The 22,883-nt window shown below is 40.1% G+C and overlaps 1 protein-coding gene and 1 pseudogene across 12 annotated transcripts in view; one reads left to right on the top strand and one right to left on the bottom strand.

Moving 5' to 3' along the window:
- The window catches only part of brip1 (BRCA1 interacting helicase 1), a 302,307-nt gene that overhangs the window by 263,462 nt on the left and 15,962 nt on the right, over window positions 1-22,883 (top strand). The window lies entirely within an intron of this gene.
- Window positions 4,268-7,952, bottom strand: LOC147145404 (uncharacterized; annotated as a pseudogene).

The following is a 22,883-nucleotide window of genomic DNA, read 5'->3' as shown; positions in this document are numbered from 1 at the left end:
CTAAAGTGTGAAAAAAAATATTTTCCATATATAGTATTGCTTCTTTTTAAAACATTTATAAGATGTATTATATATCTGCATAGATGTGGGTCTCATGCACCTAAATGGAGACCAACCAATGGTTTTCACCTTAAGTCACAATTAAAAAAAAAAAAAATATTCAACGCACAATGAAAATTTTTGTGTGTTGACATTTGCAACAAAACAAACTACATGGAAATCGATTAAAGTTATGATTTTTAAAGTGTGCTCAAGCCCAAAACTCATAAGAAATTAGTGACGTTCCCACGAGTCAGGTGAATGCTCTCTTCCATTTCAACTTCCCTTCCTGGTCACACAACTTGTGACAGATGACAATAATGTAACATCATGAAGACCTGACTACTCTTCTGAGCAAATGTGAGGTGGAGCTGGTTGACCCGCTAGGAGTAAAACATTAACAAATAAAACATCTATTTTTTTAGCCAGTAGGTGCCGCGTACCACTATTCAATGAAAAATAACTTCAGGCCTGGATTATCATCAAATGTGAGAAATTTGGAGATGATAGGCTTATCTGAGTCAAGTTACAGCAGCTTTTATTGTCAAACAGTACGTTGCCACAGAAACAGCATTCAGTGAAATAAATAAGTGTCGCTTTTTCTTGTCGTCAAAAACGTTTTCTTGTCTTCAACATCTTAAGATGAAACACCCACAGTTTCAAGACAATCGGATAAAATCTCTCGGAGAAGTTTTTAAAAATCTGACCTATTATCTATTAACGGCCAAAAATTGGGCCGAATTTGAAATAAAAAATCCAAATGGTTGATTTCCTGTAAGATTTAGCATAAGGCTCTAAGAGACATTTTGTAGGCCTTGGGCTGTTACATACAGTATGCCTTCAACTTCTTATTTCTAACATCACTGACCATTACTCACAGTTTTTGACACATTTAGTTGCAGTCTACATTAGTTATTTAGTTAAATGAATTAACACTTAATCCCTCCATTAATTAGTTATGTGTGCATAGACAAAGCAGGTACCAACTTGATGCCTACCAGCCAGACAGACAGACGCACACACAGTACACACTACTTTACCTCTTTCATATTCTATGTTTATTCTTATGTCAATTCCTTTGAGGATAAAGTAAAAGTTCCATATAATAGATAACCAGTATGTGTAAGCCTTACGAGTTGTATTCTTTGTGATTGCAGGCGTATGCGTCTTGCCACGAAGTGTGTGCATCTCTCCTCATCCGTCTTTCATTTGAAATTGAGCCACATTTCTCAGTTAACATGTAGTTTTCAGGCTTGATTACGGCGTAACTGTCAGGTTCACACCAAGTGAGACAATAGTAAACAACGCACACAATGAGGAGAGAAGACACTCAACACAGTATTCTCTATTTTGCTTGCAAGGAGAGCGCAAGGAAATGTACAATTACAGTTCCACAAAACCCTCTGCCCGGCTCCTGCGCCTCATCTCTTTATTTTCTTAGGAGTCCCTGATTACAAAGGTGTTCCAGCGCTAAGGGAAAGGGAAAGGGAAAGAGTGAAAGCAGCTGGAACACTGTGAACTTGTTTTGTCTATGTGTGTGTGTGTGTGTGTGTTTGTGTGTGTGTGTGCGTGGGTGTGGGCGTGTGCGTGTGTGTGTGCGGGTGTGTGTTTGTGCGTGTGTCATTATCATTCATGTGTGAAAGCAAAGCACACCAAGCAAGCTGGGCCTAGATTAGAACAAAGCTAAAGATAAACCTACAAAGCTAACAAGGCTAACAAGTCTAATCATCAACCTCTATCCTTCATAATACAAAGGCATCATAACACATGAATCATTATATATATATATATATATATATATATATATATATATATATATATATATATATATATATATATATATATATATATACACATATATATATATATATATATATATATATATATATATACACATATACATTTTTTTTTCTTATATTTGCACAAATCCTCATATCATCGAATAGACGCTCCAAAAAGGCTTTAATCTACCAAATCAGTCTTATCAAAACGAATGTAATTACACTCAAAGTTGTCAATGTAATTTACTCATGATCTCCAAGACCGGGAAAGAGCTCTGGAAGAGAAAACAAAATGTCTTCAAGAGCATCAAAGCAAGTGTCATCATTACTCTCATCTGCACGATAAAGCAATAATGGATACATCATCCAATTTGGACGTTGTAGGTGCAATAGCTGTAGTGATCAACCGGTTGAGCAGTGCCCCAATACAAGGCAACAAAATCCACACAATGTAAGGATAGCTGAAAACACAGCAACAGAAACTAGGACAGAGAAAACCAAGTCTTTATATTTACCAAACGTTTTATCCCACCATTCCATCAAAGAGACGTGTCCACATCAAAGTCCTCATCCTGTGGTTGAGAACATGGAGGCCATCAATGGCCCTGGTGAGGGACCCCTCCGGGGCCATGTTGTTAAGTATGAACGTGCAACGCTGGTCGCCAAACATGGTGCATACCCCACCTTTTTCCGCCAGGAGCATGTCAACCGCTATGCGGTTCTAGAACGTCATGAGAGAGGTGGCTGCCAACTGTTCTTTGACAGCAAGAAATCCTGCTTCAGTATAGTTACCCAGTTTCTGTACAGTGGAGGTAGTTGATCCTATCAACATTTTTATTCGGCGTAATCCAATTTAAAATGGACTCCCAACCAGCTGCAATCTGATCAACGAGTTTATACTCATCTGGTACACTACGAGGTGCAATCGCATCAATATAGGTTGGATCTCCATTCCTCCAGGAAGCACTGCGCCGACTCCTAAAGAGATTGACTTGCAGAGTGTGCGTCAGAGCTGCCCTCTGGATGTCCTCTGTAGTAGATGGAAAAATAGCAACAGGTAAGAGCAATGATACAAGTGCACAAACTCCTGAAGCATTTCTCAATGTTTCATCATATCATTTCACATAATTGGTTACCACCAACCACCACCACACGTCACTGCGCAGAATGAGAGGTGTAACACACAGGTTTGGGTGGTTGCACCAGGTGCCACACCAGGTTTTGTTGATGGACCCTAAACGTGGGCCTGTACCGGTGAGATTCACACGAAAAAAGTTATTTTTGGCAACTATTGTAGAAAAGATTTACCGTATTTTCCGGACTATTAGTCGCTCCGGAGTACAAGTTGCACCAGCCATAGAATGCATAATAAAGAGGGAAAAAAACATATAAGTCGCACTGGAGTATAAGTCGGATTTTGGGAGGAAATTGTGCGCTTATTACGCATCATTTCCACCGAGCTACGATGCTACATGTAGCAAACAAGAAAGTTATGGTAAGATAACTTTAAACTCACGAAAACTGTTGTAGATCGATTAAATAAGTGTTTTATTTATCCCCGACCATGTAGAATGTTTCCAAGTCTCCAAAAGTATTTATGTATTCAGTCGTAATTATGTCTTTTCTCCTTTGTGCTCCTCCTTACGTGTGTGGCTGCATGATGCAATACCCCAGCCAGAGGCAGGCAACTGCCTGTTTGTGGTTCATTCTTGTTCAACCATCGCCTTGTAGATCGATTAAATAAGTCTATATTTATCCCGACCATGTAGAATGTTTCCAAGTCTCCAAAAGTATTTATGTATTTGGTCATAATTATGTCTTCATCTCGTCTGTGCTCGGCTTCTTACGTGTGTGGCTGCATGATACAATACCCCAGCCAGAGGCAGGCAACTGCCTGTTTGTGGTTCGTTCTTGTTTAACTATCGACTGTAAGTAACTTAGACAATTGTGTGTAATGAGCATGCAACATTTATATAGGAGCTGAATTGTCGATGATTGTACTATGTTGTTGACTGAACATACTAATCGCTATCACTAATGCTAATCGCGGTTGTTAATCGTTAGCATGTCTACCTGTTTGTGGTTCATTCTTGTTCAACCATCGCCTGAAACTAACTTAGACAATTGTGTAGTGACATTTATATACTAGCTGAATTGTGGATGATTGTAGGTTGTTGACTGAACATACTAATCGCTATCGCTAATGCTAATCATGATGGCTAATCATTAGCATAGGCTCATCTTTTTCATGTCTATGAAAATACATGTGTATGTAATGCATAGCTTAATAGTATTTTCTGTTTCTTGTGCAGTTTAACAATATGAACAGGCAACTTCGCTGCATACCTACAGTTTGTGGAGTTTGTTCATGAATGTTTAGCTGTTTGGATAAGCTGGCTTCCTCGACTAGCAAGGCCTGTTAGCTTAACAAAACATTAGACTTTAACCGTTTAAATTTCACACCAAATGAGACATTCATAAACAATGCACACAATGAGGAGAGAAGACATTCCACAACAATATTGTCTTTTTACTTGCAAGGAGAGCGCAGGGAAGTGTACGATTACAGTTCCTAAAACGCTCTGCCCGGCTCCTGCGCCCCCTTTCTTTTTATTATTCTTCGGTGTCCCTGATAACAAAGGTGTTCCAGCTCTAAGGGAAAGGGAAGCGAAGCAGCTGGAACACTATGAACTTGTATTGTCTATGTGATTGTGTGTGTGTGTGTGTGTGCGTGTGTGTGTGTGTGTAATTAACATACATATGTGAAAGCAAAGCACACTAAGCAAGTTGGCCTAATGTTAAAAATCAAACACATGAATACTAAAATGCATTATTATTCTTACGTTCCCCCCTGTTTTTATATAATATAAAGCTAAACACATGAACAATAAAATACATCATTATTCGTGTACAGTATAAAGCTAAACCTACAAAATTAACAGGCTTAATCATGAACATCAACATGAATAATATAAAGAAAAATCTGATTGAAAAATCCAACACCCGAATCATCATATATCTGATTGAAAAATCCACACCCGAATCATTATATAGAACATTAATCACATTCCCCCCTGTTTCTCTTACATTTGCACAATCCTCATATCATCAAATAGACCCTCCGCAAAGGCTTTAATCTACCGAATCACTCTCATGAAAACAAATGTAATTACACCCGAGGTTGTTAATGTAATTTTACTCATAATCTCCAAGACCCGGAAAGAGATCTGGAAAAGAAAGCGAAATGTCAACAGGAGAATCAAAACAAGTGTCATCATTGTCATCATTACTCTCAACTGCACGATAAAGCAATAACGGATAAACATCGTTTAATTTGGACGTCGTAGGTGCAATAGCCGTAGTGATCAACCGGTTGAGCAGTGCTCTAAGACAAGGAATACAACAACACCCACACAACGTGAGGATAGCTGCAAACACAGCAACAGAAACCAGGACAGAGGAAAGTCCTTGTATCTACCAAATGTTTTTTCCCACCACTCATGTCCAAAGAGACGTGTCCACTCCAGAGTGCTCCTTCATCTTGTGGTTGAGAACGCGGAGGCCATCGATGGCCCTGGTGAGGGACCCCTCCGGGGCCGTGTTGTTAGGTATGAATGTACGACACTGGTCGCCAAACATGGCGCACACCCCACCCTTTTCCGCCAGGAGCATGTCAACCGCTATGCGGTTCTGGAACGCCATGAGAGAGGTGGCTGCCAATTGTTCTTTGATAGCAAGAAATCCTGCTTCGGTATAGTTACCCAGTTTCTGCACATTGTAGTGGAGGTAGTTGATCCTGTCAACATTTTTATTCGGCGTGATCCAAATAAAAATGGACTCCAACCAGCTGCAATCTGATCAACCAGTTTATACTCATCTGGAACACCTCGAGGTACGCCAACAGCATCAATATAGGTCGGATCTCCATCCCTCCAGGAAGCACTACGCCGATTCCTAAAGAACTTGTCTCGCGGAATGTGCGTCAGAGCTGTCCTCTGGATATCCTCTACTGTAGATGGAAAAATAGTAACAGTTAAGAGCAATGACACAAGTACACAAACTCCTGAAGCATTTCTCAATGTGTCATACAATTGTTTACCACCACACCACCACCACACGTCACTGCGCGGAATGAGAGGTGTAGCATCCAAGCGCGGGTGGGCGCACCAGGTGTCACACCAGGCGGCGTTGATCGACCCCAAATTTGGGCCTGTACCGGTGAGATTCATACAAGAAAAGTTGTTTTTAGCGACTATTGCAGAAAATATAGGTTTATCCCGCACAGCCCTTGCCAGCGGATAAATTGAATCCCAGGAAATGCAGGTGGAATTCGGATTTGTTTTGGTCATAACTTCCATAATACAATTGTGATCAATTTTCGCAGGTATGATACGTAATAACGGTCTTGGTCCTAGACACGTAATGCAACTAAAATTGACTCGACCTGCAGCATTTTCCACTAACAATATCCAATTGTTATGTTGAACTATCACACCTGTAATTTGTTGCATTTCCCAGCCAAAATCAGTATGAGGAACATGTTTCATTACTATCTTAGTTTGTTTAACATATGAACTTACTCTAGGAATTTCAGAAGGAGACATAGTACTGTCTTCACAAATTACAATAGGAAAGTAAGGATCAAAACCTGATGAATAAGCCCACAAAAGAAACCCCCAACAAGATGAATTAAAAATAACTGCAGTAGGAGGCCTGAAAGGCCCAACCCCCACAGTGACCCTGAGATTGAGTGTCGACCCCGTCTTTGAAAGAAGTATTTTATTATGAAAATATCTAGCCTCACGGCCCTGTCCTGGAACCCAATAATCACCCTGTTGTGTAGTGATCAAAGAATCCCAACTCGAATCTAACACATGTCCAGTGAGGTACCACCAGTACTGTTCGTATCCCTTCCCCGTTGTTTGAATTATACTACCGCACCTTTTCTTGAACCCCCTCAGGGTTGCTATTGGAAGCTTCAGTTCTGTCGTGTTATTGGGTGCCACAGTAATTCTGATGGAATTAATATAAACCCAGGAAACAATCCAAGGAACAAATGAGTGGGATGAAGCCAAAGAGCCACGCCTAGTTCTAATTACTGCAGGATTCAAATAGCCCCCCCCCCGAGGGCCCCCACAGGTGCCAAATGAATAAAAATACAAAAATAACCATCAGTACAGCTGCAAAACACCCAATAGCATCTTTAAGCCATTTTGGCATCGCCATTTCTGCTGTAACTCCACTAAAAAGGGGTTGGTGTCTGTCAAATTCTTCACTGACCGTCAAGTATTTTCAGATACTATAAATCTGCACCCACCTTCTTGCCAGACTTTTGCTCACCTTCCCCGCAGGAGAAATCAGCAGAAATGACCTTCTTACAATGTGATAAGTGTATCCACGTGCTCCTCTTTGCAAGCTTCACAGCAGTCGGAGTTGTCAGCAACACTTGATATGGGCCCTCCCACGTGGGAGAGTGCCAGTGTTTTCTCTTAATGCTCTGGACCAGGACCCAATTTCCTGGCTTCACCAGTTGTTGTGTCTGTTGGGAAACACAATCGTTCTCAGGTAATTTAAGTTCATCACGTTTCTCTAAAGTCTTTCTCATGTAATCAGCCAAATTCGCCCCATCATCCAATTCCCAGTGTTTAGTGAATAACGGTAGTTTGTAGGGCCTACCGAAAAGTACTTCAAATGGAGTAGGCCCAGTTATACTAGTAATGTTGCTATACAATTTAACAAGATCAACGCATTGCGTCCAAAGGTCTACCCGTTTCCTCCATGCGTTTTTTTTTTTTCAACCTATTCTTTACAGTCCCATTCATCCTTTCCACCAGACCAGCACTCTGTGGATGATAGGAACAATGACGCTTTAAGTCAATATGAAATAACAGACCTATTTTAACAATAACAAAATGTGTCCCATTGTCACTATAAATTCTCTGCAGAATACCATATCGCGGTATAATGTCTTTCAATAAATTCAATAAAGTCCATATGAATTCTCTGAAAAGGATAGGTTGCCGGAGGAAACTGACCCCGCATTGGACGCAAGTTACCTTGTGAATTGTGCAGGTCAAACAAGCCGTACAAAATTTGTTTTTTTTAGAAGAGGTTAAACCCATAAGTCGTGGAATGTCTGTTTACAAGAGCCACCGTTCCCCCAGTCGAAACATGAGACACCCCATGGCTTAATATTGCTGCCCACCTGAACACATTTTTTGGTAGTATGGGTTTTCCCTCTGTGCTGACATAAATATTTTCCCGCAAAGTTGCCCCCTTATCAGTCCAGAGTTTTTGTTCTGTCTGTGGACTCTGCTGTTGCATATCTATCAAGGTTTGGGTATTCAATATTTGTGTGTCAGGAATGTGGTCTGAAAACCCCAGGAAGGGCTTTAAAGCCGCTTCTCTAGCTGTTTTGTCTGCGAAAGCATTCCCCAATGTCACACTGTCTGTCCCCGATTTATGTGCAGCACATTTACATATTGCAATGTTGCGTGGTAACTGTACGGCCTCTAACAAATGTTGGAGTAATTGAGCATGTGTCACTGCTCTTCCCGTCGATGTAATCATGCCTCTATTGCGCCAGTATTGTGCAAAGATGTGTACTGTTGCAAATGCGTATTGGCTATCAGTGTAAATTGTAACATCTTTATTCTGGCATAATTTACATGCCGCTGTTAGTGCAACTAATTCAGCAGCTTGAGCAGAATAATGCGACGGCAGTGATTCTGCTTGTAGAATTTCATCTTTCGTAACAACAGAGTAGCCAGTCGTGTTTTCCCAAAAACATCCTTTTTATATGACCCATCGACAAATAGCGTGAATCCTGTCCCTATTTATTTATTTATTTATTTATTTTTTCAGCCAGTTCCATCACACAACCAAACCTGCCTCCTCACTGCCACCGGCCCCCGTCTCATCGTCCTCTTTTCTATGAAACAACACCTTGTCCAACTTATTTGTCCCTTTCTCACGCTTCTGCGCCAACACTCTCCAAAAGTCTACGTCCTCATACCCATCCTTTCTCATTTTCATATTCCATCATGAAAAGTACTTGCCATGTCTTTCACGTGTACACATTGTCTAAGCGTTATCTTATTATGAAAAGTACTTCCCGTTATATTAATGCATTATCTCTGTCTATTTTCTGCTGTCCCATTAATTATTCCCACCAATCCAGCACTTTGAGGGTGGTAAGCACCAAGATTCTCAGATCAATGTGAACCATCACTCCTATTTTCTCCACAATTTGGTCAACAAAACGGGTACCACCATCATTGTACGTTTTTTAGAAATGCCATATCTGGGGATGATATCCCTGCAAAGTGCTTTTGCCACCGTCAACGCGTCTGAATGTTTGGTATAGGGAATATTTCTAGCCATTTTGAAAAAGCATCTATGATGACAAAACAATAGTTTTCCATTCAATTCAGCAGCCCATTCGTATGGATATTTCGGTAAAATAAGTAATCTGTTTGGCCATACACAGATGTCACCTGGTAATGTCGCACCAGTGTTTTATTTTAGCTTATTTATTTATTCTTTTTTTTTTTTTAAATCAAGGAGTTCAGTTTATAAAAAAAAATTAATAAATAAAAAATATGGAAACTCGTTGCCTTAGAAATGATAAGTAAACGTAAGTTGAACTCTTTACGTGTAACAAGCTATCAATTCTGAGGGCACAGTATTACCACCAACTTAATTATTTTGAGTTTATAGCGCTAAATGGTTACAAGGTCCAACACTTGTATAGCGCGCATCTCCCTTTTATATTTAAAAACTGGTGTGCCAACAAGGATATATCAGCTATTGCATGCAATAAATGTTTTTGTAACAGGAAAACAATAAAAATGTGAAGTTCCAAAGGGATAGATAGCATTTCACCTTAAAAAAAAAAATCCAGCAGTTCTAAATATTTAATTTGTTTAAGACATGTAAACTCAAAACAACTGAGTAAATTAATTTAATCGTCAGGAATTACTAACAACTTAATTAAAATGTATGTTTAGAACAAATTATCAAAATGTGAGTTAGTTCCACACAATACTTCTGAGTAATATGTATGTTTGTGTTTACAGTGAGGCAATCATGTCTTCCTCCATCCTCAGGAAGTAGTAACAATGTGGCTGTGTTTAACATTGTGCGTCTCTTTAGTTAGACGTTGTGTCAATACATACAAGGTAAATGGTTCGCTAGTGATAAAAAGATCATGGTCCTTTGTTAAAACAATGCGGAGACTGCACGTGGCACTCTCAAAATCAGGGGATAAAACAAAAACTATGGTTGCACTTAAAAAAACAACAACTGGAAACTGAGGCACCCATCCATTGCTGCATTTGTTTGTACAGCAATGGATGCTGCAATAACTGCTCTTCCAGAGTGCGGCAATGCACCGTCCAATTCAAAATAATTAGTTTCATTTTGTCTCTATCTTGCCGCACCAAAACTGAGGTCGAAAAATGACCTTTACAATCTATCAACTGAATAAGGGGTCGCCATAATTTAAGATAATGCTGTGCTTAACACTAAAATTTGCTTTATTTCACAAAAAAATTTCCTGCTTCATTGGTCTACCTTAAAGGTGATGTCATTTGAGGTCTTCACTATTACATTTTTTCACCAATGATTCCTGCATAATTTGGCACCCAGATTCAGCAACAATTTGTTAGACCTAAAAAATGACATCACCCACCCCTTTATTTGATGTTTTGGAGCCTGGAGAATTGCACTTTGTTTTTGTTTTTCTATTCCCCACTACAATTATACTTCCAACACTAAGATTGCGTCCCAAATATTTGACTTGTTGTTTCTACATCCGTAGTTTATTTTTGCTTACTTTGTGCTCTTCTTCAGCCAAATGTTATAATAATGAACAAGAATTGTTCCGCCTTGTCGCAGGGTCAGACAAGAGAGGAGCAGAGGGCCCAGGTGCCCCTCCCTGATGTCTGCGCCGCCGCTCAAGTCACATTATCTTCGTTTCTTACTTTTTGCCCATTAAATGCTTCTGCTATATGATTGATTCCTGTAACACGGCTATTTTATGTGTAATTAACTTAACCATTAAAACGTGTTCAGCTATCCATGCGTCTAAATATTAGATCTTATCAGGATCCTGTTTTTCAACAAACTTCCAATCCTTACATTGCATTTTATGATTTAAATTTACTACCTATTTTCCCCATTGTATAGACAATTTGGTCCAGCTTGCTAACACCTAGGGTGTTCTAAAAACTGGATTTTTATCAGTAGGACAGCAATTCAAATTTCCTGTTGTGGTCATTCTCACTACAACCTTTTCAGATGGAGAATTCTTACTTCTGCATCCACACCAGTCTGCTGTTCATTATCCTACTACATATACTACTAATTATACTATACTAATTATATGGAATAAAATACCTAGTGGTATTTTAATTCGCAATCACTCTGTTCACTTACACACTTCACACAGGGTTTCACAACCGATTTGCCCAAACATACCCACACCCAGAATTCAAGTGTACACAGGCCTTCGCCATCCTTTATTATTATTATTATTATTATTATTATTATTATTATTATTATTATTATTATTATTATTGTTATTTTCTTTTTTTAAGCTGGCCAGCAAAGTCATATTTTGTTATCCAAAGGTTTAAGTGTTGTATTTTGGAAGGACAGTGACGCTCCACAAATGTCCAATCTTTGCATGCGAGGTTTTGTTTAGGATCACTTTTATCACCGATTTTACTGTTAACTTTTCCAATTTTTTTTCATTTTTTTTTCCTAGAGTCAGTTTTATGACACCTAGGGTGTCCTATACTGACTTTTACCTTAAAACAGGGTGACAATCAACCCAGTGTGTGGCAATCCTCAAGCTTCTACCACAAGTGGCGGAGGATTCTTGCCTATTGGTTCCACACAAAGTTGTCACTTACAATCCTGTTTACATTCACTTACACAGTTTACACAGTCACACTTTTAGCAGCGTTTTTCACGGAGTTTAAGTACGTACAGGACACCGTCGCCCTTACAGTTTTATAGACTTACTCTGTCTTTTAACTTGACATCGACTAGTATTCTCAAGGCTTACAAAGTTTTAAAGACTTACTCTGTCTCTCAGTTTTATAGACTTACTCTGTCTCACAAATTTATAGACTTACTCTGTCTTACAGTTTTATAGACTTACTCTGTCTCACAGTTTTATAGACTTACTCTGTCTTACAGTTTTATAGACTTACTCTGTCTTACTACTTTACCAAGGCAAGGTTTTTTTTTTACCAGCGCGCAATTCACTCATCCACGAGTGTCGTGAGTTTCCTACTCACCCAGAGATGTCTTCACTCCTCCGGCTTCCCGTCAGCCTTCAGTTCCCAGAAGTGGAGCCAAAGACCAGTCCCACAAAGGGTCTTAGAGCCGTGGCCACGGACTTTACCTGGAGGTTGACTCGACAGCTGGAAACCTTCCGGCATATAGGGATCCGGCTCGAAGGACCAATTTAATGTCAGGTTCACACCAAATGAGACTTTCATAAACAATGCACACAATGAGGAGAGAAGACATTCCACAACAATATTGTCTTTTTACTTGCAAGGAGAGCGCAGGGAAGTGTACGATTACAGTTCCTAAAACGCTCTGCCCGGCTCCTGCGCCCCCTTTCTTTTTGTTATTCTTCGGTGTCCCTGATAACAAAGGTGTTCCAGCTCTAAGGGAAAGGGGCTCCCCCTGGAGCAGCTGGAACACTATGAACTTGTATTGTCTATGTGATTGTGTGTGTGTGTGTGTGTGTGTGTGTGGGTGTGGGCGTGGGTGTGGGTGTGGGGGTGTGTGTGTGTGTGTGTGTAATTAACATACATATGTGAAAGCAAAGCACACTAAGCAAGTTGGTCTAATGTTAAAAATCAAACACATGAATACTAAAATGCATTATTATTCTTACACTAATCATGATGGCTAATCATTTGCATAGGCTCATCTTTTTCATGTCTATGAAAATACATGTGTATGTAATGCATAGCTTAATAGTATTTTCTGTTTCTTGTGCAGTTTAACAATATGAACAGGCAACTTCGCTGCATACCTACAGTTTGTGGAGTTTGTTCATGAATGTTTAGCTGTTTGGATAAGCTGGCTTCCTCGACTAGCAAGGCCTGTTAGCTTAACAAAACATTAGACTTTAACCGTTTAAATTACTCATGCATTTTAATAGCTTTTGGGATGTATCTTATGTTTCTTTATGTGGGTTACAAAAACGTGAAATCATATAGAAGTAGTTCTCATGGCTTGTTAGTGCTGACTTGTATTTATGATGTTTTGTCTCCCTCTGCAGGCGCTTTAGCATTAAGCGCCTGCAGAGGGAGACAAAACATCATAAATACAAGTCAGCACTAACAATCCATGACAGTAATGTGTTAATACGATATAAGATATAAGAAGGCCTTTATTGATCCCACAGTGGTGACATTTTCAGTGTTACAGCAGCAAAGGTATAGGTCACACAGAGATGGCGGCATAATGTAGCCATTAATGTATAACATTAATGGCAAACATTTAGAATCAAACTTGTGTAAATATACGTAGCAACAATGTGTATATACACATGTATATACACACCAACATACATCTACATATAAAATATGAAGAAACACTCATTTTAGTCTGTACATAGTACAGAGGAAAAATACTCTAAGTAAGTGACAGTGCTGAAGTGAAATATAAGGAACAGCATTTGATAAAAATAAAACCAGACTAACAGTAGTGGGGAATGTTGGGTATTGCACAATATAAGCTCAGGTGCAGGACTGCACGATTGCACTAATGTCCGCCAGTTTGTAGAGACTACACAATGTTCTTGTTAAAGAGTCTGACAGCAGCAGGCAAGAAGGAGCGGCGGAATCTCTCCTTTGCACAGCGAGGGTGTAACAGTCTGTCACTGAAGGAGCTGTTGAGTGCTGTTAGGGTGCCCTGGAGGGGGTGGGCTGGGTTGTCCAGCATTGATTACAGCTTGGCCATCATCCTCCTGTCCCCCACCGAGTCCACAGTCCAGGGAGCAGCCTAGGACCAGTTTGTCCAGCCGCTTCTTGTCCCGGGCTGAGACGCCGCCTGCCCAGGTGACCACTCCCTGGAAAATTACCGATGCAACCACCGATTCATAAAAGTTCCTGAGGAGTGTCCCCTGAACACATAATTTCACACATAAATCGCTCCAGAGTATAAGTCGCATCCCCAGCCAAACTATGAAAAAAAGTGTGACTCCGGAAAATACAATATATTTATTTAGGTTTATCCCGCACAGCTTTTGCCAGTGGATGAATTGAATCCCAGGAAATGCAAATGGTATTTGGATTAGTTTTGTTCATAACTTCCATAAGACAAACGTAATCTATTTTCACGGGTATGATACGTAATAACGGTCTCGGTTCCAGACACGTAACGCAACCTAAGTTGACTCGACTTGCAGAGTTCTCCACCAATAACATCCAATTACACCTGTAATCTGTTGCATTTCCCAGCCAAAAAGTTTGAGAAATATGTTTCGTCACTATCTTAGTTTAACATATGAACTCACCCCAGGAGTCTCAGATGGGGACATGGGGGTACTGTTTACACAAATTATAATAGGAAAACAAAGGTTAAAACCTGAAGAATAAGCCCACAAAAAAAAACCCCAACAAGATGTATTACAAATAGCTGCAGTCGGAGGCCTGAAAGGGCCACCCCGCATAGTGACCCTGAGATTGAGTGTCGACCCCATTTTTGAAAGAAGTATTTTGTTATGGAAATATTTTGCTTCATGGCTCCGTCCCGTGTCCCAATAATTACCCTGTTGTGTAGTGATCAAAGAATCCCAACCCAAGTCAATGTCCAGTGAGCTACCACCAGTACTTCTCGTACCCCTTCCCCAGTAATTTGTATGGTGCCACTTCACCTTTTCATGATCTCCCTGAGGGTTGTGGAAGTCTCAGTTCTGTCGTGCTATTGGGTGCCACGGTAACTCTGATGGAATTAACAAAAGCCCAAAACACAATCCAAGGAACAAATGAGTTGAGATGAAGTCAAAGAGTTCCGCCTAGTTCTATGTAATTTAGTAGGAGTCAGTACAGTGGTATTAAACTAGTCTCCCCTCGGGGGCTCCCACAGGTACCAAATGAATAAAAATATAATAACAACCATCAGTACAGCTGCCCAAAAACCAATAGAAAAGCCATTTTGGCATTGCCATTTCTGCTGTAACTCCACTAAAAGGGGTTGGTGTCTTTCAATTTCTTCACTGACCGTCAAGTATTTTCAGATACTATAAATCATGCAGATAGAAGGTGGGTGCACCACCTTCTTGTCAGACTTTGGCTCACCTTCCCCGGAGGAGCAGTCAGCAGAAATTACCTTCTTACAATGTGATAAGTGTATCCACGAAACCAAAAGTGTTTCAAATGGAGTAGGCCCAGTTATGCTAGTAATGTTGAGGTACAGTTTGACAAGATCAATGTATTGTGTCCAAGGTCTACCCGTTTCCTACATGCACTTTTTTATCCTATTCTTAACAGTTCCATTCATCCTCTCTACCAGATCAGCACTCTGTGGATGATAGGAACAATGACTCTTTAAATCAATATGAAACAAGATACCTATTTTGTCGATAACTCTGTTAACAAAATGTGTTCCATTGTCACTGTAAATTGTCTGCGGAATACCATATCGCGATATAATGTCTTTGCACAATGCTTTTGCCACTGTTAGCACATCTGGTTGCTTAGATGGAAAAACATCAACCCACTTTGAAAATGCATCAATAATGACCAAACAGGTCTTTTTCCCCTCACTTTGGTTTAATTCAATAAAGTCCATATGAATCCCTTGAAAAGGATAGGTTGCCGGGGGAAACTGAACCCTCATAGGACTCAAATTACCTTGTGAATTGTGTCGGGCTCAGGTCAAACAAGCCCTACAAAAATTATTTGAGTCGAGAAACCCATAAATTGTGCAATGTCTGTTTACAAGGGCCACCAATCCACCAGTCGAAACATGAGACACACCATGGCTTTAATATCGCTGCCCACTTGAACAAATTCTTTGGCAGTATGGGTTTTCTCTCTGTGCCGACAAACATTTTTCCCGCAAGGTTGCCCCTTATGTATTCACAGTTTTTGTTCTGTCTGTGGACTCTGCTGTTGCATGTCTATCAAGGTTTGGTTATTCAATATTTGTGTGTCAGGAATGTGATCTGATAATCTCGCAAAGGGTGTTAAAGTTGCTTCTCTAGCTGTTTTGTCTGCAAAAGCATTCCCCAACGACACACTGTCTTTCCCCGATTTGTGTGCTGCACATTTACATATCGCAATGTTGCGCAGTAATTGTACTGCATCTAATAAGTGTTGGAGTAATTGAGCTTATGTTACTGCTCTTCCCGTCGATGTATTCATGCCCCTATTGTGCCAGTATTGTGCAAAGATGTGTACTGTTGCATATGCGTATTGACTATCAGTGTAAATAGTAACATCTTTGTTCTCCAATAGTTTACACGCTTCTGTCAGTGCAACTAATTCAGCAGCTTGAGCAGAATAATGTGATGGCAATGATTCTGCTTTCAGAATTTCATCTTTTGTAACAACAGAGTAGCCTGTCCGTGTGTTCCCAAAAACAAATCGACAAATAGTGTGATATCCATCTCTAATGGCTGATTTTTTAAGTCTATTCTACATTTTGTTGATTTTTGAGCCAATTCCTGATAATCATGTCGGACACCCTCATCAGGAAGTGGCAAAAGTGTGGCCAGGTTCAAAGTCGTGCACCGTTCTAAGGTGAGGTGTGGTTTGGACAGTATGGCCATGCGTGATAAGTGTCCGGCCGGTGATAAGAACACCATGTTCGTCTGCAGGAGCAAGGCCACCACTGCGTGTGAGACTTTCAGTGTAAGTGGATGAAACAGAACAATAGCGGAACTACATTCCACTGCCATAGAGGCCACAACTACGGCTCCCACACAAACAGGAAGTGCACACGCCACACTATCTAGTTTAGACGAGAAGTAAGCTACAGGCCTCAATTTGTCACCATGTTTTTGGGAAAACAGATGTCACAAATTTCCCTTTAGATTCTACCATTTGGACAAACGGTTTAGAAAAATCAGGCAACGCTAAGGCGGTGCTTGACACAAGCAATTGTTTAACCTCACAAAAGGCTTTTTCCTTGTGTCCAATTAACCATCAATGTCATTTTCAGGTTGTCCTCAGTGCAATCAGTTCTGCAGTTTGGAATCCACATTCGACAATAATTAGTCAAACCAGGAAAGGACATCAGTTGTTTCTTTGTTTGTGGTTTTGGTGCCTGCAAGATAGTTGTTTTCCTGTCTTCCAAAATTGTTCTTCTTTTAGCACTGAGATTATGTCCTAGATATCTAACGATATGTGATGCGAAAAGCACATCATCAACATAGAGCAAAATTTGGCCCCCTCCTAGAGGAGTAAATTTCGACATGCTCACTGCCATTACTTATCAATAAATGGTTGGACTCTCACAATACCCTTGTGGTAATCGTGTGAATGTGTATTTCCTCCCTTGAAATCTGAATGCAAACCAAAACTGACTATCCTTATCAACAGGTACTGAGAAAATGCATTACTTATGTCCACCAGAGTAAAGACAGCAACATCAAGTCACAAAGAGTGTAACAATGTGTGTGGATCTGGAACACATTACAGCTGAGTTAACTGCTTTCAAATCCTGTACCATCCTCCATCCAACTGAAGGTGGTGTCTTTTTGACAGGGAATATCAGTGTATTACAAGGAGAATCATAACACTCTACTAATACACCTGCTTTTATCAAATCATCTATTACAGGTTTTATTCCCTTGTATGTGTCTGGTTTCATTGGATACTGACGCACACAAGGTCCATATTCTGTTTTGGGTCTTATTTGAACTAGTAATGCCAATCAATCCTACATCAGACCATAATGTGACCATAATTTCTGTGGCACGTTTTGTAATAGCTCCTCTTCCTCCCTCGTTAACAGTACTTCATGGGAAGGCTGGCTGTGTCAGTGCAAATAGACACCCATTTGCGCTTGCACAATCCCAAAAAAGTGCCATTCTGTACATTTCTTTCTCCTCACTGTCAAGGCCTTCTCCTGTCAGTTTCCAATCCGTAGCACTTTGCTGTTTGAACAATGGCCCCCAAGTCACTCCATTTTAAGTGTTTACTTTTACAGAGTGGAACATGTGGAACCTGCCATTCTCTATAAAGATGTGTCAGTTCATTGACAACTTAACACCGGGTACTAAGGTTGAAATTCCATCTGAGTACAGATAATCAACTGTAATGGTTTTTGGTGTGACTTGTGATAGCTTGACCTCATAATTTCCATCTGATCCCTCTGTTTTTATACCACGTTATGTGTTGTCATGTGTCATGTTGTCATGTCATTTGACATGGCACACCCATGTCAAAGTGAAGTGATGGTATAAAAATGTATAGATCCAAGTCCTAGAACCATAGACAACAAAAAGCCGAAGGCCTTAAAGTGCAATTCCTAAATTTAAACACTAGATGCCGACATAGTTGATTTGAATACTATGAGCTCGCCAGCTCAGGCAATCCCTTAAACATGTAACTGATAAATACCAAAGTCAATGCTTCCATAATGTCACAAAGCTCTTACAGAGCCTTGCAAATACCTTCTGCAGCTGGCTTACGCCTCTGCACATGCCTTTGCAAAGGTCACGATGATCACAATGAAGCATATTATGCTCAGAGTGAGACCCACAGTTGGAATTTGGTCATACAGTATTAAGAAATTAGATAAATAACAGTGTATCGACAACAAGTGTGACTATAACCTTTTATTTTACAATGATTACAGTTTTTAGTTCATTTTGAATGTTATAATGTAACAACAACATGATAATCGGATTGTTTTGTGTTATAGTAGACAGTGCTTTGAAACTGCTTTAAGAGTCAATTTGGCCCGTGGGTATTTGCTTCTCTCATGATGTCAAGAATACCGCACAGGATGTAAAAGAAGCAACGAGTGGAACCTATTTGACTACATAGAGAGAATGTAGCAATATGTCTTGTGTATACATGTTAATTGTGTGAAGGAGAAGGCAGGAGGAAGGGAGGAATAAAAATCAACAGGAAGTGACCCAAATGACCCGTAAATGGACCGGAAGTGACCCGTAAATGAACCGGAAGTGACCTAAATGACCCGGAAATGACCCGGAAATGGGCCGAAAGTGACCCAAATGAGCTGGAAAAGGATCGGAAGTGACCAAATAACCCGGAAATTAACCGGAAGCGATCCAAATGACCTGGAAATGAACCGGAAGTGACCCAAATGACACGGAAATGAACCGGAAGTTACTCAAATGACCCGAAAATGAACCGGAAGTGACCCAAATGACCCGGAAATTAACCGGAAGTGACCCAGAAGTGACCCAAATGACCTGGCGGTGACCCGGAAGTTAAGTGTTGCCTTACTTCCTCTTTTCTTACTCCCCTTCTGTTTTTTATGTTCTCAGTCCAGGCCATTGTACCTCAGATCATTCAACTTCATCCAACTACATTCCACTTAATTCAGTACTATTAAACTTCAATCCACTTCACACAACTCACATTGGTTCAGCTTTTCAACATGCCTGCAATTCATACTTCCCAAAAATTCTAATTATTCAACCTTAAAAAAAACATTACATTCGCCATTAGGTCCCACTTCCACATTCAACATTTCAGTTTTACAGCCTTCCAGTTAGGTCCTTGATGGTCTTGTGGTACACACGCTGAGTTGTGTGCAAGCAGATCGATTACCCCCCTCATTCCAAAACATTCCACAATTTTTCAGAGAGTTCATTCAACTTCATCCCACTTTGTTCAACTTTATTCAGTATCATTCAACTTTATTCAGTATCATTCAACTTTATTCAGTATCATTCAACTTAATTCCACTTTATTCAACTGCATTCAACTTCATTCCACTGTATTCAACTTCATTCCACTGTATTCAACTTTATTCAGTATCATTCAACTTTATTCCACTTTATTCAACTTCATTCCAACGCATTCCGCAGTTTCTTTTCAGCTTCCTTCGCCTTCACAGGCAATTTCTCCAGAAATTGCATTCTCTAGTATTACTATGATATTGCTTCTTTTTTGAAACTCCAAAACTTTGGCGTGCCACAACTTCCACATACTTCATCCGATTCACCTCGTTCGAACTTTTAACTATTCCTAAAATTCATGCAATGGCTGCTCCTTTTTGTTTTCACCCCTCACGTTTACAAAATTCTAACTTTTTCACCCCCCCCAAAGAAACATTCATTTCCAATGGCACATTCAAACTGTAACTACTTCTACATACTTCATCCGATTCAACCTGTTCGAATTTCAAATTATTCCAAAAATCCATGCCATCATTTTTTTGCCCCTAACATTTACGGTTCCCCCAAAATTCTACTTTTTTTCTCCCCCAAAAAACCCATTCATTTCTAATGAATAAATTCCCTGCTCATTCCAATATTTTTCATAGAGTTCATTCAACTTTAGTCCTTTATTCAACTTTATTCAGTATTATTCAAATGTATTTAGTATTATTCAACTTTATTCAGCATCATTCGACTTCATTCCACTTTATTCAACTTCATTCAGTATTATTCATCTTTTTTCAGTATCATTCAACTTGATTCAACTTTATTCCAATGCATTCCACAGTTTCTTTTCAGCTTCCTTCGCCTTCACATGCAATTTCTCCAGAAATTACATTCTCTAGTTCATTGTATTACGCTGCTTGGATGTAATATTGTCATGACTGTTTTTATACTATGTTCAGTTCTACCGTATTTCCGGACTATAAGTCGCAGTTTTTCATAGTTTGGCCAGGGGTGTGATTTATACTCTGGAGCGACTTATGTGTGAAATTATTATCACATAATTGTAGTAGAACATGATTATTACTGTCATGGCTTGTTAGTGCTGACTTGTATTTATGATGTTTTGTCTCCGGCCACTGATAGTGTAGTGGTACACACGCCCCAGTTGTATGCGGGCAGCGTGGGATCAATTCCCGCTCAGTAGCGGTGTCTGTGTGTGCCCTGCGACTGGCTGGCGACCAATTCAGGGTGTAGTCTGCCTTCGCCTGTTGACGGCTGGGATAGGCTCCAGCACCACCCCGCGACCCTGTATAGGATAAGCGGTTTGGAAGATGACACATGGCACATGTTTTGTCTCCCTCTGCAAGCGCTTTAGCGTAATTGAATATGTCCCCAATATTTCTAACTTGTCTTCTTATTGGCAGATTTAACCACACCACCACCAGTTCATAGTTCAATTAGTCTGCTAAGCAACATGTTATCTTGACGTGTTTACAGCCATTTTACAGCTTGGTCAAGCTGCAGAAGGAGACAAAACATCATAAATACAAGTCAGCACTAACAAGCCATGACAATTACCTCTATATTAATTTCACATGTTATTGAAACCCACATAAAGAAACATAAGATAAATCCTTAAAGCTATTAAAGTGCATGAATCATTTAAATGGTTAAAATCTAATATTTTGTTGAATAAGTAATTAAAATAGTATGGTAAAAGACAATTTGACTGTCTATCAATCCATCTATACAAAATAGTGTACTGTTCCGGCGCCGTACCTGCGTGCATGGTCTTGCATCATCAGCCAGCCAGCCACACACACGCACGGAGGAGAGTAGAGCATAGGAGAGAAAGAGAGAAATTACGACCGAATACTTTTGGAGACTTGGGAGTATTCTACATGGTCGGGGATAAATAAAAGACTTATTTAATCGATCTACAACCGTTTTGGTGAATTTAAAGTCTTTCTTGTAATGGTACATGTGTGGATGTTAGCTACATGTTACCATCGTTGCTCGGTGGAAATGATGTGTACTAAGCGCACAATTGTATTAATTTGATTTATACGGACACATTTATTTGTGTTACGGGACAGAGACAACTTGGATTCTGAGAGGGGTGGAGCAACTTATACTCCAGTGCGACTTATATATGTTTTTTTCCACTTTATTATGCATTTTATGGCTCGTGTGACTTGTACTCCGGAGCGACGTATTGTCCGGAAAATACGGTACTTGATATATGCGTATCAGACAATCATAATACTGGTTGCTGTGAGCACAATAGCATGATTGTTCTAATATTAAGTCAATATTTTGGTGAGCTAAAAAGAACTTGTTTACAAGTGATCAGCCAACGCCCACACACAGCTGCGAAGGGGACAATGAAATTTTACTGAAAAACAACGTTTGCACATGCGCAGTTAACTTGTTTACAACAAGCTCAGCCAATGCCCACTTACAACTGCACAGGGGACAAAGGAAAAACAAGTCTTAGGCCGTATGCGGTTGGTGTGGAAATGCCTAGAAAAACAGAGGCTATAAAAAGTGGAGTCACAGAAACTCCACAGCCTTTTCCTTTTGCCGATGTCAAGAAGATGCTTCGACCAAGGAATATATTTTGCATTTTTTCCTGAAATGGGATTTTATCCTTGGGCAAATGGATTTATTCCTCTTTTTTTTTTTTTATATATAACCAAATTATCTCTCCAATAAGGTAATCAAATGAAATAAATTATCGCGCATTTAAAAAGAGAGGCCGGTCGATAGAGGTAAGATCTTAAGCCCGAGCCCGACCCGACCCAAATTTCGGGCCGGGTCGGGCCTAAAATGTCAATCATTACTTTGAGTCGGTTCGGGCTGTGTTTCTCTCTTGCTAACTTGTTTTTTTTTTTTAAATAAATATATGTTTAGGCGGCACGGTGGTCCACTGGTTAGCACGTCCGCCTCACAGTTCAGAGGTCGCGGGTTCGATCCCGGCTCCGGCCTCCCTGTGTGGAGTTTGCATGTTCTCCCCGTGCCTGCGTGGGTTTTCTCCGGGCACTCCGGTTTCCTCCCACAGTCCAAAAACATGCATGGTAAGTTGATTGGATACTCTAAATTGCCCCTAGGTGTGATTGTGAGTGCGGATGTTTGTCTCTGTGTGCCCTGCGATTGGCTGGCAACCAGTTCAGGGTGTCCCCCGCCTACTGCCCAAAGACAGCTGGGATAGGCTCCAGCAT

Source organism: Filicampus tigris, chromosome 7 (genome assembly GCF_054856515.1).
Source record: "Filicampus tigris isolate MCC_2025a chromosome 7, RoL_Ftig_1.0, whole genome shotgun sequence".
Taxonomy (NCBI): Eukaryota; Metazoa; Chordata; class Actinopteri; order Syngnathiformes; family Syngnathidae; genus Filicampus; species Filicampus tigris.
This window is presented reverse-complemented; position numbering and strand designations above follow the sequence as displayed.